At 43.5% G+C, this 19,558-nt stretch overlaps 1 protein-coding gene across 1 annotated transcript in view; it reads left to right on the forward strand.

Annotated features, from left to right (window-relative positions):
• The window catches only part of LOC124982178 (formin-like protein 20), a 60,662-nt gene extending 41,337 nt beyond the window's left edge, over nt 1-19,325 (forward strand). Inside the window, exon 4 of the mRNA XM_047548436.1 lies at nt 19,024-19,325. The gene's annotated coding sequence lies outside the window, so the exon portion shown is untranslated. The remainder of the gene's footprint in view (nt 1-19,023) is intronic.
• The last annotated feature ends 233 nt before the right edge of the window (nt 19,326-19,558 follow it).

Genomic DNA, 19,558 nt, shown 5'->3' on the forward strand with positions numbered 1-19,558 from the left:
TATGAATTTCTATATTTAATTTGAATTTTTAATATTCTTGAACCTGTCACACTTTCCCAAGCTTATTAAAGAATCAAAGGTTTGGCTTTGAAAACACAGACATTTCAAATTTAGGTTAAAAGAAAACCCTGATTCTGACAACAGTTATCTGACAGTAGCCCTAGATTTGGGTAATTTTCTCAGTATCTTTAAGATTAGGTCATGCTGACCACAGGGCATTTGAAACTGGGCTCTTTCTTTTGGCTTTTAGCAGGGAGGCAGAAAGTTAAGCACCCTCCACAGACTTGTAAAAATTTTAAGATTTTTATATATATATATATAGTTCGAAGATAATTGATTAAACAATTATAGAAACCAAATTTTATCTTACTTAGGATATTGTTTTGCTCTGATAATTATCTAGTTACAGAAACATCATTTCTCTGTGTATGAGTCTCCTGGGGCTGCTATAACAAATCACACTAAGTGGGACTAGGCACAACATCAGTTTACTCTTTCTCTGCTCTGGAGGTTGGAAGTCTGAAGTCAAGGTGTGGGTCAGATGTGCTCCTGGGAGGCCCTCTGGGAGGCCCTCCGGGAGGATCCATACCTTTGCCTCTTCTGGCTTCTGTTGGCTGTAGGCACTCACTACCTGTGGTCATAGCAGAAGAGGCAATGTGTGTGTCAGTCTCAAAACTCCTTCTAGCCCTCTCTTGTGAGGGTGCCTGTGATTGCACTCGGGTGCACCCAGATGACCAGGCTAAACGCTCCCTTTCAAGATCCTAAGCTTGATCATATCTTTGCAATAGAGAGTTAACATGAACTCTCTATCACGTAAGATGATGTCACTGGCTCTGGAGATTACGATGAGGATATAGTTTCCTGGGGCCACCACTCAACTTCCCACACAACCTAACGGATTGCCAGCCTCGTTTGTTATTCTGAGTCAAAATCACTATAGCCAACTTTTAAAACTTTAAAATTAAGGATTAAACTCTCCAAGTTATCTATTGCTTTCAGAAACCACAGAGGGACCAGAGAAAGCCTCCTACTTCCCTGGCCTTTTCCCTTTGGGGTTGGTGTCTTGTGACGAGATGATGCTTCCACACAGCGGCTGTGTTTTCAGGGCAGTTTGGAGCAGCACCAGCCTCAGCAGGATGGGGGAGGTTGACCTTTGCACCTGCACCTTTTTCTGTGATGTTCCCTTCACCTTCTGGCTGATGCCAAAGGTGAGTGTGCTGGTACCTACACAGGTGACTCCAGGTGTGTAATGCAGAATAAATCATGGCCATCGTCTCCTTTGCTGGAAGGAAGCAGTGACAGAAGGGAGGGCTGCCCATGAGGGGCAGAGCTTGGGGGAGACAAGGGTACCTTCCTGGGTTTGCAGTTTTGCCTGAGGCTGGCACCGGGAAGAAGGGGAAGATTTCCAGGAAGCAGGGCGGGGAGCCACGGGGCATATGCCAGTGTGGATTTCAGAGAGCCTCATGTGCACTTGGACGTGCCTGGCAATTAGTTAGCTCTGATCCTTGAGGTGCTGGTCAGTCGAGGCTCCAAAATCTGCTTAGATCTGCAGAGGGAGGAAAATGAAGCTGATGAGTGTTTGCCCTTCCTCAGGAGAGAGCCAGAGAAGTACTGGGTTCCCTGAACCACCCCCAAGGCTTCTCTGCCGTTGCTGTGGAACCCGCCCAGATTATGGTGCCCGGCCAGGTTTGCACGCTCAGACAAATTCTAAAAAGTGTCGTCCTGCCTGCTGGAAAAATGACTTCAGACATGCTTCCTAGAGACTACGGTGTGCTTGTTTGCTGTTCTAGGACATAAAAGCCAAGGCTTTCCTCCCCACTGCAATTGATCAATGTCAATAAGAGTGTGGGATGAGTTAGGTTGGCGCTCTAGCCAACTGAGGCAAAACCTGAATTCCCAGCCTCAAGAAGGACAGCAGCAGGGATGTTTGGGGATCTCAAGGGCAGAAACAAGCCCCTCTTCGGGGTGAACAGAGGAAAGTCTGTAACCCCTCGGTTTCTGCGTGTGCCACCTTCTCAGGATGCACCATGTAGGTAGGAAGTGATGGTCCAGCTACGGAGACTCTGACCCTGGCCTTGAGGAGGGAACCCTCAAAAATAGGGAAGGAGTTGTTCCCCAAAGGAAGGAAGAAAAGCCGAGGGAATAAAAGCAACATCTGCTTGAAGGGCAAGGTGCACTTTCTGGACCCCCATAGAGGATAGAATGCGCTTTTCCTGGAATGAGGAGGCAGGAGACTCTGGGAAGCTGGCAGAGGGGCCCCTGCTACACAGTGCTGACCCTCTGTGGCATCTTGGGAAGGTGGGGACCCTGTCCCTGCCCAGCTGCCCTGAGAGTCAGATGAAAGAACTGGTATGAGAGTGTCCCGTGGGCTGCAGAGCGTGAGAGGGTGAGAGGGTCACACCAGGCTAATTTCCTTTTAAAATGTATTTTATTTCATTTTTAATCAACATACAATAATTGCATATTAATACAGTGCTTTGTTACAGGTTTCCAATGTGTGATGATCAAATCAGGGTAATTAGCATTTCCAGCTCCTCAAATATTTACCATGTCTATGTATTATGAAACTTCAGATTCTTGTTCCTAGTTATTTTGAAATAGGTGTAGACCATAGTCACTGTACTCTGCTCTCGAGGACCACAAGGATTCCCCCCCATCTAACTGTGTCTTGATCCCTGTTATTTAACCTCTTCTGCACTCCCGTTCTCCCCCAGTCTTAAGTATTTTTGTTCTACCCTCTTGTAGGAGATCAACTTTTCTAGCTTCCATAAATGAGTGACATCATGTGGTATTTGTCTTTCTGTGCCTGGCTTATTTTACTTAATAAGAATGAGATCCTTCCGTCCCATCCATGTTACTGCAAATGACAGGAAATGACAGGCAGCATTCTCTCTCTCTCTCTCTCTCTCTCTCTCTCTCTCTTCATCTCATTCATTCTCTTTTGTGACTGAGAAATATTCCCTTTTCTGTATATATAACAGATTCCTTAACTTTCAAAGTGGCTGCTCAAGAACAGCCTTGCAAGTTGAACAGACTCACAGGTTGAGGTTCACAGTGCAGAGTTTTGTTGTGGTCAGGGTGGATGAAGAAGGCTGCTATGTAAAAGTCCCCTGAAGATGTCCTATCAGCCACTTCTCACCAGAGGTCAAGTATCTCTCTTGTATTGGGCTCATTCTCCATTTCTGCTTCCCGGGAACCCAGCTCCTTGGTAATCTTCAGAAGGAAACACTGCTGCATTGCACTCCTGTTGAGGTTGGATGTGAGGTGTCCCCCAAAAGCTCACATGTGAGACAAAACAAGAAGGTTCAAAGGAGAAATGGGTTGTAGGAGTCTTAACTCAATCAGTGAATTAATCCCCTGACAGGGATTAACTGAGTGGTAACTGAAGTGGTGGGGGTGTGGCTACTTTGTTTCTGGAGAGTGGAGTCCCTCTCTGCTTCCTGATCATCATGTGAGCTGCTTCCTTCCGCCACACTTTCCCGCCATGATGTTCAGTCTCACCTTGAGCCCCAAGGAATGGAGCCAGCCTGCTATGGACTAAGAACTCTGAAACTGAGCCCTCAAATAAACTTTTCCTCCTCTACAGTTGTTCTGGTTAGATCTTTTTAGTCACAGCAGCAAAGAAGCTGACTAAAACAGCCCCAGATTCCACATTTGATCCTTGGTGGAAATCCTTGCTAACGCCATCGTTACCCATGTCTGTCTATCTGTCCATCTGTTCTTCTGATTGACACCACGCTTCCCAGGCTATTACTCAGCACTTTGCTTTGCAGCAAGACTTTGCAGACGTCCTCTCAAGTGGTTTCCTTGACAGCCCTATGGGGTGTGTCATTAGCATTGTAGAAATGTCGCCACGGGGCAGCTGAGGCTCTGCCTGCAGAATGGCAAAGGAGGGCTATGCCAGGAACACAAGGATTTATTGCACATGTGCTTATCCGGCTACTTTTCTTTCCTTCAAGCTTCTCGTCAGATTTATGGAGATTATGTAAAAGTGTGCTCAAGAGACAAGTATTGTAAAGTAATGTTTTAATTCAGTTATTGAAAATTCAGATATGCTCCAGAGGGATGGTTGATTGGGAGCCTTCTAGTGCAAGTCAGCACAAATGTCTCTGGGATGCTGCAGCAGAGTTAGCTAATACAGTCCACTGAGTAGTGTTTGGAATGAATCACATATTCTCTACTTCCATCCATGAAGACTGCACTACCTAGAGGGTCTTACCGCGATGTGACTTTGTGGAACTCCAATCGTAAGGTGCAATAGAACACTTTGTCCCTGGCCAGAATGCATGGTCATCATTCAGAAGGTGTCAGGACTTCTTGCAATCGTAGGATCACCAGGCAGCATGAGATGCCAGAATCTGAGAGTCAGAAATGTTTTTTTAAAAATATTTTTTACTTGTTCATTTTAGTTATTGCTGTTTTTTTATTTAGTTTTTTTAGTTATTTGTTCTTAGTTGTTGATGGACCTTTATTTTATTTATTTGTATGTGGTGCATGCTAGGCAAGTACTCTACCACTGAGCTTCAGCCCAACCCCAGAAATGTTTTGAGCAACCAAGAAAGCAAGGCAGAGGCAGATTCTAGAGGCCAGAGGGAGGAGTTGATCAGGTACTGGAGAGTTGACAGATGAGCACAAGACGACCTGGACACTGAGAAGACCCAAGAGGCACCTGGCCACAGGGATAAGCACGAAACCAGAGGAGAAAGGCACAGTGGGCTGGAGGACACAAGCCCAGCACGGTCAGTCCTTCATGGGTCTTGGTCCACTCCAACTGCTGTCGGTGGAACACACGTGTGACGCCCTTCTCTCTGGTTGCCCATCAGTTAGTCCTACTTCACCGTCCAGCATGGAGAGTTCGCTGCCGGGGACGGGCCCACCTGCCATCATGGAAACTAAAGTAGCCAAGGGTTCACCTTCCCACCCTCCCTTGCTGTGAGGTCTCCATCACTCCACCAGACTTTCCAACCTCACACGTTGCCCTTGACTTTAACCAGGAGCTGGGAACACAGAAGAAAGGACTGCAGAGAATTCTGTGGGGGCGAGGGCAGCTGTAGCACTACCATGTCCCCCAAGTCACGGTGGCTGCAGGGTTGGGTCCAGCAGTGGTGGGAGCGCAGCCCACACCGGCTACTGCTGAGGGCAGTGGGTGAGGATGGCCAGCGGGTGAGGATGGCCAGCAACTGCATTTGAACTTAGGGGCCACTTCCGCTGTGCCATTCTGGGTGCTGTTCCTGGTCTAGTTCCCTAGATCTTCCTGTGACTCTGGGAGGTAACCGTACCACCCTCTCATTCATGGTGCTGAGAATTGAACCCAGGGCCTTAAGCATACACTAGTGCTCTGCCACTGAGTCACATGCCAGCCCCCCAATACCTTTTTTATAAAAAAATTTTAATTTGTTCTTTTTAGATATGCATGACAGTAGAATGTATTTAGACATATCAGATATACATGGAGTATGACTTCCCATTCTTGTGGTTGTCCATGATGTGCAGTTATACTGGTTGTGTATTCATATATGAACATAGGAAAGTTATGTCTGATTCATTCTACTGTCTTTCCTATTTCCATCCCTCTTCCTTCCCTTCATTCCCCTTTTGTCTCTTCTTCCTTCCCACCCACCCCCATACCTTTTTAAAAAATTTTTAGATGTTGATGGACCTCCATTTTATTCATTTATTTATATGTAGTGCTGAGAATCAAACCCAGTGCCTCACACATGCTAGACAAGTGCTCTACCACTGAGCCACAACTCCAGCCCCCCATACCTTTTTAATAATTTATTCTTTCTGTTTCAATCAGCCAGTTTTGATTTATGTTGCTTGATACCTAGAATCCTGCCTAATGTAGTCTTATGGTCTATGTTGCAAAACGACAAAATAAACCAATAAGCAATTGGACAACCCCCCCCAAAACCTAGTAAGATGGTCCTCAATTGATGTTGGTTTCACTTAAAGATTTTTAATACAATAGTACAAAAGTGATATGCATTAGGAGTTAACCGGACTTCAAAATTTGGATCTTGACTTTTTCTGGACTAGGGGTATAAAATCCTATCTATCCTCTCTCCTGATGCTGGGTGGCAGCAGTGAGTTGCAGCTCCCAGTCAGCCAGGTGATCAACTGGGTAAACAGCTGGCAGTCTGCAGTGTGCTGTGTGGCTAAGCTATGGTGTGTGAAAGGTCAGGCGTAGTAAATGGGTTTGCAACTTACAATGGGTTTATCAGGGCACAACCCCATCGTAAGTCCAAGAGCATCTGTCCCTGGAATATCAATATTTAACAATAGTCCTTGCTCTTGCAAACATTTTCTTCCTGCTGTACTGAGCTAGAAGACCAAGTCTCCATAGAGCCATATGTTTCAGATCATCCTCTCTCTCAACACAATCTCTACTGAGGATGATCATCACCAGGCCCTGTGGAGCTGGGTGGTGCATCTTTCCCTGAGGTCCTGCAGTCATGTTGACTTGAGAGCGAAGTCCAGTCTTGTACTAGACCCACAAACAGCAGAGCAAGTATTATGGTTTAGATATGAGTGTCCCCCAAAAGTTCATGTGTGAAGTAATGCAAGAAAGTTCAGCGGTGACATGATTAGATTATTTTAGCAGTGACCTCATCAGTGGATTAAATTCACTTGAATGGTGGTGACCGTAGGCAGGTAGGGTGTGGTTGGAGGGAGTAGGTCACTGGGGGATGTCGTGGGGGTTTATATATTGTCCCTGGTGAGTGGAGTTCTTTCTCAGCTTCCTGACTGGCATGAATTGAGCAAATATTCTCCACTGTTCCCTTCCACCATGATGTCTGCCTCACTTGGGCCCAGAGCTGTAGAATCAGTCAACCTCTGAAACCATGAGCCAAAATAAAATAAACTTTTCCTCCTCTAAATTGTTCTTGTCAGGTCTCTGGTGACAGCAATGAAAAACTCACACAGCGGGGGTTCCTGTTCTCTTCCAACCTCACTTTCAGCTCCTGGTCTTGCTTCTTTCCCCTTGGACTTGTAGACAGAATCCTTTCAATGACTGAACTCAACCTGATATTCTTGCAATTTCTGCTTTTCACTCCCAAAGCTGTGGCCTCTTTCTGGGTTCCCTGTGCTCCCCACTCCTCCCATTCCAGTGTCTGGCTGTCTGCTCTCCTTCCTCTTCCCCTGACCTGGAACCAGGGCTGACTCTGGACAGCCCTGCCTGGGCTTGTTCACTGGTTCTATGTCCCTGCTGCCCCCTCAGAAGTGACCCATCAAAGTCCCTTCCCTCTGTGCACAGAGCTGCTGCCCCTTCTGGTGGACTCTGCCCACAAGTGGGGGTGAATTCTACAACCACCAAGGAGACCTGGATTCTGCTGCACAGTCTTGTCCCCTCCAGAACCTCTTTACGCACTTTTGGCTATGACAAATGACAAATGGCCACCCTGTAGGCAGAAACCAGAACAAAGTCAAGATTAACAGCAGAGCCTGAGGACTCTGATTTCCTTCAGGTTACCTGGTGAGAACTTGCCTTTCAGGAATTAGAAAAAAGGAACCAAGAAAGTAGAGGAGAAATAGCAAAGAAAACGAGAGGCATCGGATAGCCAGTATCAAATATCCCAGCTACAAATGGCACCCAGAAATCCCCTGAGAAGTTGACTCATTTTTAATTGTGATTATACAAAATAAATGTAAAGAAAAACCTACGACTAAAGGGAAACAGGGAGCATCTGGGTCACTGGGAAGAGACTCTGAATTAATCATTGCTGTTTATAATCAAAGCCACTTTGGTTATCCACTGTGACCAGTTTGCTGCCTGCAGTGTGGTCCTTTCTATCTCTGCCTCAGGGTCTGACCCCTTCCTCTGGTTGGTGGTTAAGTTAGGCAGGAAACACTTGGAAGTGTTCAACCAGTTTTTTGCAGTCTTTGCTAGAAAAAGAGAGGTCCATCACAAGTTGGCAATGACACTAGCCTCATATCCTGTGTTGTCGTGGTCCTGTTGACTTGGAGGTCTCTGTGTACATTTAGCACAGATGAAATCAGTTTAATGAGTTAGGAACCAAGAAATTTAATTAGTTGGTGTGAAAATGTAGATGTCTCATGCTGTTTTGTGTGGGCTTATTTCTGAGAGCAAGAAAAACACATTTCTTCTTTTCCCCTGAGTTTTCTGACGACCCGACTCTCAATACCAAATATCTCTTATCTACTTATTGGTTCAGTAAGAGGAAGTTGGACGGCTTCACTAGCAGGTGTTCCAAAACTCTCAAAATTGGGATTGCTGGAATTTGATATAGTAGCAAAATTAGACCCTGAGGTGATAGAAAGTTCTGAATGTTCCCCTAAAATTGTTTCCCAAATGTCTTTGTTTTCTGGATCTGCCAAAGCTCATTTGTCCCTGACACGCTGAATATGAAAGAGGCCCTTGGGCTCCTCCTTGATGGAACACATCAGGCTGTGAATAAATTACTTCTCAAAACTTGGCTAAGTTTTGTACTCTAGAAGCAATCTGTAATGGTTTTAAAGTTGCCTGGCCTTTGTGAGACACTGCAGAGAGTTGGCTTAAAGAACTAGCCAAGCAAATCAAAAAGATATTCCTTTCTTAACCAAGGAGATTCAGATGCAGGGAGTGTTTTTAAGTCTGCGATTGAAAAACTGCTGAAAAGTCCTTCTGACCTTCACAAAACCTTGGGGACAAAAGAAGAAGAAGTGCTTGTGGATCATTTTGCATTTATATTTTAATTGGTTTCTAATCAAGTTTGCATCCAGCTTTCTTACTCCATGACTGCCATTGTGCTCGATTCTCAATTATTCTTCTGGCTTAGAATTTCACTTCCATTTCGACTCTCAGAGCCAGAAGTGGTTAGCAATTGAGATTCAGTTGCAGACAGACGTCCCTCTCGTGAGTTAAGTAGAATGGAATTTATTAGAAAGGCATCAGCCTGTTCAGATAGGATGAGGGGCTTGAGGAGACAGAGTGTGTGCTGAAACCGAAGGAGACCAGAGAGTCAGAGCCCCAGGCAGAGGCTGGCTGGCACTTCAATCACTCCTGCTGAGAGGGGTCCTTGACTCTGGTCTACTACAACCACCAGAAGCTCAAGGCCTTTTCAGGCTGCTGCTGACCCAACCACTGAAGAGATTTCTTTGGTGCTCCTTGACTCTTTGCATCACTTAATCTAGAGCAAGTCCTAGTGGGAGACCATGGCAGAGACCTAGTCTCATGCCCAACCTATAGTTGCCAGGGCCCAGGAGAACAAATATCCAATTGTGGGGCTTCCAGGGTGAGATGGCATCCTACAACCACCAACAGTAACACAGGGAGATTACTCAACCTCACAAAGGGAGTTAGATGATCAAAGGTCAAAAACTCAAACCTAATCCAAACAAAACAAAACCCCCAAAGACCAGTCATCTGTGTGGGCAGTGGGGGAGGGAGAATGGGATAGGTCTAAGGCAGGTCTCTAGCACTGACAAAGGATCTAGAGGAGCCAGGTAGCTCGAATGTTCCCCGTAAGTCGTTTACAAAATGGGCTTAACTTTTGTGATGTAGTAGAAGGTGCTTTGGGGAGATGTGAGGCTAGAACAAGGTGGAGAGTCCCCCACTGGGGTAAGGGGCATGGGGACTAGTTCAGCTGCCAGGGAGGTGACAGTGTGGGGTTGTGGGCACTGGGCATCATGATTGTGGCAAGAACTCATGGAACCCTCCAGGAGAGAGGGGTGTGGATGGTGGTGGACGTTGGTGCTTCACACTTCACACTCTTGGTGGATTTTTCTTCTAACTGTATTAGACGTTCAACTAGGTAGTGAACTTGAACTCAGTTGCTTCAAATTCCTTCACTGATTTCTGTGTGTGTCCTCAGATTGTTTCTCAGAGCCTGGTTTTGGTTTTACTCTTTCTTCTTTCATCCAACAACTTGGTTATAACTCCTAGTGATCCCTTGTCTTGACACTTGGTCCTGTCTTTACCTTAACCTATGTCTTGACTCTCGTGAAAATTACATCAGTGCTCAGAAGTAGGGGTGTCGTGGCCTGAATGTCCATGTTGCCCCAAAATTCACATGTTGAAACCTTAGTTTCCAGTGGGACTATGTATGCAGTCTTGTGTCACATGTTGATGGGGATCCATTCTGAGAAAAGCATGTTAGGTGATTTCATTGTTGTTCAAACACCAGAGAGTAATTCCACCAACTAAGACAGTCATGACATCACTAGGTGACATAATCTTATGGTCCCACCATCTGACTAAAAACTATAGTTATGTAGCTTGACTTGATGGGTTGATCTGTGAGATGGTGCAAAGGTGAAATGAGGTCACAGGGTGAGATCCTAATCTTATAGAGCTGGTACCCTTGTAAGAAGAGGAAGACCCCAGCCAGTTCTCTCCATACCTGCTTCAGGAAGGGCTATGTGAGGACACAGTGGCCATCTGTGGGCCAGGAAGAGAGCCCTCAGCAGAAATGAACCCTGCCCAAAGCTTGATCTTGGCCTTTCCAGCCTCCTTAACTGTGAGAAGATAACTTTCTGTTATTTAAGTCATGTGTTCTGTGCTATTTTGTTACTCCAGCTAATTCAAAGGGCTAGACCATAGACCACCACCATCCAGGATTTGCTTTCAGGGAGCATTTTCCTCTGCTGGGCCATTGGTCTCTTTGCGGTCACTTTGACTCATTGAGAAATCATTGCCTTGCTATCTCTGACTGCATTTCAGTGTTCACTTAGCAGTAACAAACGTTTTCCTAAGTCCATGAGCCTTTATTCATTAAGAACCTTCTGGAGTATAACTGGATGTGATAAAATCAATGAAAGACCCATCTTGAAAGAACACCCCACTTAAATGAAAATAATAATGAAAGCAAAAGGCTGAGGAAGATTGTTGGAGTGTATTTTTGCTCTTTAAAGACACAGCTAAGGTTTGTGTTTTAGTTTGCTTTTTCACTGCTTTGACTAAAGCATCTGGCCAGCACAATTATAGGGGAGGAAAAGTTTGAGAGCTTATGGTTTCAGAGGTCTCAATTCATAGACAGCTGACTCCATTCCTCAGGGCCCAAGGTGAGGCTGAACATCATGGTAGAAGAGTGTGGAAGAGGGAAGCAGCTCACATCACCAGGAAGCAGAGAGAGACTCCACTCTCCAGACACAAATATAGACCCATAGCCACGCCCCAATGAGCCACTCCTTCCAGTCACACCCCACCTGCCTCCAGTTACCACTCAGTTAATCCCATCAGGGATTAATGCACTGAATGGGTTAAGACTCTCACAACTCAATCATTTCTTGCTTTGTCTCACATGTGAGCTTTTGGGGGACACCTCATATCCAAACCATAACGATTTGTTATGTATAAAACACCGTGGACATTTTTTTGAAGAAGATATTCAGAATCTGAACATTCCAATGGTCTTTTTTCTCTTAATATAGAAACATTGGAAGCCAACACTTGAATAATACCCAAGATATAAACTATTTTGGAACTTTTGTTTTGGAATTGTTATCAGTCAAGGAGCCCATTTTTAGGAACACACACACACACACACACACACACGCACACACTCGCACATATATATAAAGATGGCTGTTGAAAACTGAAAACACTCAAAAGTCACTTGGACCAAATCAGGCAGCACACTGAGCTATATAAATTGTCTTTGGTCATAAAAACAAGAATCAGAAGGTCTTAGTTAAACTGATTTTTTTTTTGATAGGTTTCTTGAAGTAGTTAAAAACACGATTCAGAATGTTCTCCTAAATGCGTGTGTAGTGGCAGTGGCTAATGTATTTCCTCCCATGGTGATTATTTGGAAGGACAACATGTATTTATGTTGTCATTTTGCTGTTGCTCCTTCTGAGCTTTCTCAGAAAGCTATTTTAGGGTTTTTTTTTTTTTTTTCCTTAAATTCTCATTTTCTTGAATTACAGCAGTCAAGGAGGCTTTTAAAATGTATGCCTATCATGATGGCTATTAATACTGGTTTCCAAAAAAAGATACCATGATTTATAAGGCTTCTACATTGAGCAAAATTTATGAACTTTTCTCTCTTTCGTGACCTTTCGGTCTCCAGGAAGTAATTATAAATACTGGAACTAAAGTCGTAAGATACGTCACAGTGCTGTGCAAGTGAAGTAGAAAGAACAGCTGGGTGGACTGAGTCCAGGGACATCTTTCTCATCAAATCCAAAAAATTCTGTCAGAGCCATCGATTAGGCATTTTAAGGTTAAGTAGCTTTCCTTCCATGAAATCAAGGCATTGAAGTAAGAAGAGTTTTGAGGGGCATTGTTTCATGAACCAAAATGAAAGTAACCAGACTTTGGACTCTTAGACTCAGTCTCTTTCTTTTTCCAGTTTGGGCAAATAATTACCATCCGTTTTTCATTTTTTAGTCACAGAAATGAACTCTTTTGAAAGAGAATGAATGTAGATCTATCATGGGTTTTTATATGCTTCAAGGTTTTTGTATCAGAATGGTCTTTGAAACAAAGAGTCACTATTGAAAGGTTTGCATATATATGAAACAGAGTTGGGCCCAAAATAGCATTATGTCTGATATTCTAATATAGTAACAGAAATTGCATATTTTTCTTATATATTTTTGGTGTGGCAAAAATTGCATATTTAGTTTCATGACCTGAAATAATTTTACATTACTATCACTAACTAGGACATAAGAAAATATGGGTCCTGGACCGGGGCTGGGGCTCAGTGGTAAAGCGCTTGCCTAGCACATGTGAGGTACTGGGTTCGATTCTCAGCACCACATATAAATAAGTGAATAAAATAAAGGTTTATCAACATCTAAAAAATAAAAAATAAAGAAAATATGGGTCTAAACAGATTGACATACAAATTGACTTCTCTAGGTTTAAAAAAAAAAAAAAAAACCTCAAAAACCCATGATGCTAAACCCGCTGATGAAAGCAGGTGAACATTGAGAGGGGCGTTGGCCCTTCCCGCTTTGCTTCTCCTGCCCCATATTTTCAAGAGGACCATTCGAGCCAGTGGATCAAGTCGAGCCCCCATGGATGTGCTGCCTACCTTGGGTGTCACTGTGCCAGAAGGTGCCATGCTGGCTAAGGCTGGGACTGTACAAGCTCCATGTCCTGGACAGTCAGATGTCACTTGTTCTGTGCTGGTGTCCAGTTACATGGTGACATGGCACCAAGTGGAGCTCCAGCAGGGGACTTCCTGTTTCTACTCCTCTTAGCATCTCTCCGGAAGCACATGCTAGTCTCTCAGCTTTATTCAGCCCTTTCTGAGCCTGCTGTGTGGTGTCCACCGCTCAGAAGTCTCCACAGCAGCTGCCTGGTGCTCCCCTTAGAGATCTAAGCCCAGGCCAGTCTAAACAGAAATCCAGCCAACCTGTCTCATGCTTCCAAATTTGGATATTTCTCCTCACTGTTTGTTCCCTAGCCCTAGGGACGGAGTTGCTCCTTGAAGTTGCTAAAATCTGAGCTTCCTCAACCTTCCAACACCTGCATGGCCAATTCCCTGGGTTAAATCCCCTCTATTTGAAAAGCCTGGTGTGGTCTCTGGTTTCCTTCACTGGACTCTGCTAAATTCATAGGTTTTGTTAAAGTTAGCACAGCTGTGACTTCAGTATACATTCATAAATAATAAAGGAGAGATACTTTTTCTGTGCTAATTGATGTTGTATTTAGTGTTAGTCTCTAGTTTCTGGTGGATGGCTCCTAAATCCCTTGGGAATTTCCTGGGTGATAGGAACATCTTCTGTTTTATTGAGGCCCTTGGTGGGACCCTAAAGAGCTTCAGAATGGGAACGGGTTGACTTTCTAGACATGGCATGATTAGAGGGTTGGAACCTTCAGCCTCACCCCCAAACCTCCAGGGGGCTGGAGACTGAACTAATTACCAATTGGCAATGATTCACTTAATCATGCTTACATAATGGAGCCTCTGCAACCCCTAAATGGTGGAATTTGGAAAGCTTCCATGTTGGTGAATGAACCTATGTTCTGAGAACTTGGGTGACCCCAATTCTATGGGGACAGGATGGAGATGGCCACAGAGCCCAAGTGGGGCCATGAAATATGCATTCATTTCTAGAGCCTGGATGGGAAGGGCCCAGTCCAAGATGAATGGGGAGAATGCTCATCTCAGTGGGAAATATTGAGTACTGACAGTAAGAACAATCTGTCTTTGATTTTTAAGACAAAGATGAATAATCTAAAAACTAGAAAGAAAACAGAGGGAATCAGGTCCATCTGGGCTACAGGGCTGGCAAAGATAGAGCAAGCAGGTAGGTTTTCCTCTATACCCTAGGGCAGGTATAGGATTCCCTTAGTAGAAATGTAGGGATGGGAAGTTCTAGTATTTCTCTGAAGTACCAGGCAGGACAAGCAAGTTTTTGCTCTTACAGGAATAAATGAAGGAGCACATAGAGATCTTATCCAGTGATGCTTTGCAAATCCTGGCACTAGAGCCCTTGGACATTGATCAGAGTAATACCTTTACTCATGCAGATGGAGTAATGGCAGCTATAGCCACAGACATTGATAATTAGAGCAGAGCAATAAAGTCAGGCCTGATCCAGTTTGTTGGCAATATTTCCTTTATCTTAATAACAGTAGTAACTAATTAGATGTAGCCACTGCTGTTTTAATAATGTGGTGTCATTCATTTACAAAGATCACTTAATCCTTGCTTCTTCCTCTCTCTTCACATCATCCTAAATTAGCTTCTGTCAGAATCAGCTTTCTAAACAGGGCTTTGATCATATTACTTGCCTACTCAAAAAAAAAAAAAAAAAATCTGTGATGAATATCCTCCTCGCTTTTAAAGAAGAATCCAGACTTCATGGTGCTCCGTTTGAGGACACCCACGAACAAAGCTCCATTCCACTTCTCTGGATCCTGGTGTGAGCTCCTCTCGTTACCCTGTGTTCAGAGATGATGTTCAGAGTGTGTAATGGTCAGTCAAATCTGGGTACCCGTCAATCAAAGCTGATGGGACCACGGTGCTGGAGGAGGGTCCTGCAGGCACCTTCCCGGTCAGGGGCCACTCCCTAGCTGCTGGACGCTGGGCAAGCCCAGGTAGCTCAGGTGGCAGCTGGGATGTGGACTCTCAGGGGAAGGGAGCAGCGTCTTTCTGTAACGAGTTCAGCAGGGTTCCATTCTTGCAGTGTCTGGCAGAGCTGTCCTGGGTGTTGCTGAAATGCAGCCGGCCTGCCCATGTGCTCCTCTTCTATCTTAGCTCTCTGTCCCTTGCATGGATTCCATGCTCTCTGCCTCCATGCTTTCTTCCTGGTTCTGACCCCCATCCCCACATTTCTGTGATCCAAAATCCTACAAGTCTTTCAAGGACCGATTCAGAGGTCACCTTTCCCACCACACCCTCCCCAATCGCTTTTGCCAGAAGCTGCCATTCTTTCCTCTGAGCTGCCGGGAAGCTGCTTCTGCCCTCTCTGATGCTATGACAAACGAAGACCAGCTGGATGCTCACCAAACCCTTTCCTGTTCTTCCCGGACACAGCATTTCCCAGTATCCACTGAGCGGTGGCCACGCGGCTAGAAATGACATATGTGAGTCCTGAGTCACATAAAAATCCCCCCTCGGCTTCCTGGAATGCCAGGTGGACACTGAGGCTCTAGTGATGGGTCAGGAGGCTGCAGGAGATGGCAGACCCACGAGTGACAGAACCTGAGCTCTTAACCCTCCCTCTGGGAAGCTGCCCTCCCAACACCTGCCCTGAGCTGCCGAGAGAACTGCCATGGCCTGCCACCTGTTCCCTGTGCTCCTGCTATTGTTGCTTACCTAGCTCTTTAATTTTATGCCCTGATTGTAATTTCTTCAATTTAGAGTCCACGCTCTGTTCAACTTTTCTTAAGCAAAATAAGTCATGCATACCTTAAACAGTATAGGGAAAATATGGCGGACACACTGTATATCTCAACCATCCCGATGGAATGCTGTCATTGATATTTGCTTCACAAATATGCTTCACATATTTGCTAAACTTCACAGATAGCTTTTTACGAAGCCCATTGCTTTGCAAGTAGCAAGTGTTCAAGAAATTCTTCATGATGGTGATAATTGATTTAAATTTGATGTTCCGTATATTTCAGGAATCACTTGCCAACATCTATATAATGGTTTGATTTCATGAAATGCGGTGAAGTTAAATCATTCAGATTTGAATGGAGACCAAATCTCTTGCTTCCAATGGTATGGAATCACCTGTTGTACCTGGTCATGGCCTGATTTTACAGGGAAGGCAATTGTTTTCTTCAAAATGATAAACACCATGTGTTCTCTGGAGGCAAAATTTGTTTTTCCTTGAGTATTCATATAGTTCTGATTATGTTTAATTGAATGTAAATACTTATCAACTCAAGGGTTATATTTTTAAATATTTCTATTACTGTATTATATTAATGTACTGAGATACTATATAATATGTAAAATCTAATTTTATAGACTATATTTAAATGTAATATTTAATATAACATATTAATAGGCAATATGTCCTATTCTTTATTGGTCTAGTAAATCCTCTACTTCTAGTCTGTCTATATTTCTATTCCTTCACTTGTCTTTAGATTCACCAATAAAATTATCTCTAAAACAAAGTGCCCGTTAATATTGAGTAGCTTCACTGTTACAGTTGTCTTTGGCAGAAGGATGCGGCACCATCTTGAATAAGTTTCTTCAACTCCTTGCTCATTAGAATCACCTTGGGGAGTTTTGAGAATCTCAGTTTCCTAATTACACTCAATACAGATTAAACCAGGCGCTCCAGAGATGGGATTCTGGTGTCAATATATTTAAAAACATTCCAGGTGATATCCACATGCAAGTTTGAGAAAGAGAGATTTAAAATTTTTGGTTTTCACCTATTCTTTACATTTTTTCCCCAGAAGATTGATGGACTATGAGAACGAAATTGCTTCCTCTATATCAGATAAACATTGCTTTGATACACTTCAAGTAAACCAGACCATTATCCTGTTTTGACCAATCCCTCTCCATGGCAACACATTTTATCATTTGTGTGTAAATGGAACTTCATAATCCTCAGCCCACGCTCTGGTAAATTGCATGGTAACCTTCTCGCTGAATAATAAGATTGGAAACACAATCTTCATTATTACTGTTATCAGAAATTATGCATTGCAAAGCTGGTTATTTTCTTTCATCTTGGTGTTAAGAAATTAAAGTCATTTAAGACCTAACAACAGGACTGCTTGCTATTCATTTAATTTCCTTGTAGAAGAAAAAGTTCTTGTTGATAATTTATTTCCTAGAGACCATCTTGCCCATCTTATTAAATGACACCTTAGCAAAAGAAAAAAAAATAAATTCATCCATTTAAACTCAGACAGAAGTGGCTAAATTGAGGAAGGTGTGGCCTGCTTTTTGCCACCTAAAATTTTCTTTTACCCAAATGTTCCCTGAGTGCCAGGTTTTGCAAAGGAGGCCTGAGTCTGGGTGATGATTCCAAGGCTGAGCGAGGTGAACAGGGGTCGGAGCCATGTCGTGCCTGCACAAGACGATGCTATAGTGAAGACCACACCCTTCCTAGGTGTCTCTTCTTGGAGATGGTTGTGAAGTCCTGACGAAAGTGAGGAGTCCCAGGTAGGAAGGCTGTCCCTGCACCTTTGTTAGGGAACTTTCTGTATTTCTGAGAGTTCCTGTACTCTCTTTTCTTTAACATCTGTTTCATGGCATGCGATGTGGTCTTTTTCAAATGACTATCCTGCTGTCCTAATATCATTTCATTAGTAAAGAGTTCATTCATCTCTTCAGTGGCTTAAGATGCATCATCATGGAAAACTAGGTTTTCACATGTACTTGGAGCTGTGTCTGGGTTTCCCTTCCTGCTGCCGTGACTGTCTTTCTGTCCCTGTGGCCATTGTTCAGCTACGGAGGCCTCAGGCTGCGCTTCACTATCTTGTGAAATGAGGTCCTGTCCTTGTCCTTCTTTTCCAATGACTGCCTGGTTTTCACACCTCTTTTCCTTTTCACATGTGCTTTAGAATGAACTTGTCTGGAAAACATTCTTGTATTTGCTGGGATCATGTTGCATTTTGTATTAACTGGTAGAGTGTTGATATTTCTGATGGTCTCATCCTGAGAGTAAGAAAAGTTTTTTTCTTCATTCAAATGCACTTTTGTGCCTTGAAAGTTTTCCTCGTGTATCTTTCGCAAACCTTTTTGTTCAGTTTATTTCTAAGAATTTTATTTTTATTGTCTTGGAGCCAAAAATCATGTTTCCATTTTCATCACCTCTGCTAATTAGTTATTGATCGTAAATATGAAGCCTATTGATCATTCAATGTTTATTTTATATATCCCACTAGCTTATTTCATTCTTTCACAGTTTGCATTAGCTTTGTCGTTGAATTTCCTGGCTCTCTCAGGTGGACCATCTGGTAATTTTCCAAACATCTTCCTCTGATGCTTGACCTGCGCTTTGCATTTTGCATTTTGCATTTTGCATTTTGACATGCGCTTTACAGCTGTCTTACTGGTTTGGGATATTCACTCCCCACATAGTGAGATTTTTAATATTCTTCACCTCCTGGTTTTGCTGTAGGCATTGGTCATGAATGACCTTCTGACTCTCCTGCTAGTACCTCTGCATGAGTTTCGGGGGGTGTGTGAAGAGATTTAGAATTTAGGTGAACCCATTCTTCTATAGAAACCTCAAAGCCCTGATTTTGCTCAATGTGAATTATTTCTAATTTCAAAAAAGTAGAGAGAATAATGTGGAAAATAATATACCCAACACCAAGTTTTGCATTTTGCTTAATTCAAGTTTTTTGCTAAGTTTGCCCCAGATTGCATTAAATGGACGGAAGAACAACTGGATCTCCCTCGAGGATCAGCATTTACAATTATTGTGTGTACTTTCCTACTGTAACTAAAGATTAATTCTTCTAAACAATGCATTATTGCCTTGACTGCTATAAACATTTCTAAGTAGCATTTTACGGTTCATATCCTTCTGTGACTTGCTTTTCTTGTGGTTTTTTTCATTTGAACCTCTGAACATTGTGTGTTTTGCCTACTACTGAATTTATTTCTCCATTTCGTGGACATCTGGTTATTTCAGAGGTTTGTTTGGTTTCCTGTTTGAAATTGCTGCTGAGAGGATCCTCCCACGGGTTCCTGGTTGCCGGGATGAGAGCTTCTAGAAGATGCACATCGGGGTGGAAACGCTGGGTCATGTTGCCGAATTGCTGTCCAACATCATGTGCCTCGTTTCATTGCCAAAACCAGCATGTGGGAGTCACTACCTAGTTACGTGGCCACCAGCACTTGGCACGTCGGATTTGCACATATTGGGACCCTGATAGGTTTCAACATGTTCTTTCTCCTGAGGCTTCATCAGGACAGCTCTGCTTTATTTTTAAATTATGAGTCCATGCTTCGTGATGAGAACGACATTGTTCACAAAGACTTTTGCATTTAATAAACATTAAATGATATATCCATTTCCAGTCTTCCCTGTTAGTGTATAAATGATAATGACCATGTATTGAAAGATCTGCTAAGAGCTTTTCATTAGAACTTCGATTTTCCCAGCGTTGGGTGAAAGCAGGAGTAAGAACATTTGCTTGTTAGAGGAGGAAGCAGGCTCAGTGAGT

This window comes from Sciurus carolinensis, chromosome 4 (assembly GCF_902686445.1).
Source record: "Sciurus carolinensis chromosome 4, mSciCar1.2, whole genome shotgun sequence".
NCBI classification, from domain to species: Eukaryota; Metazoa; Chordata; class Mammalia; order Rodentia; family Sciuridae; genus Sciurus; species Sciurus carolinensis.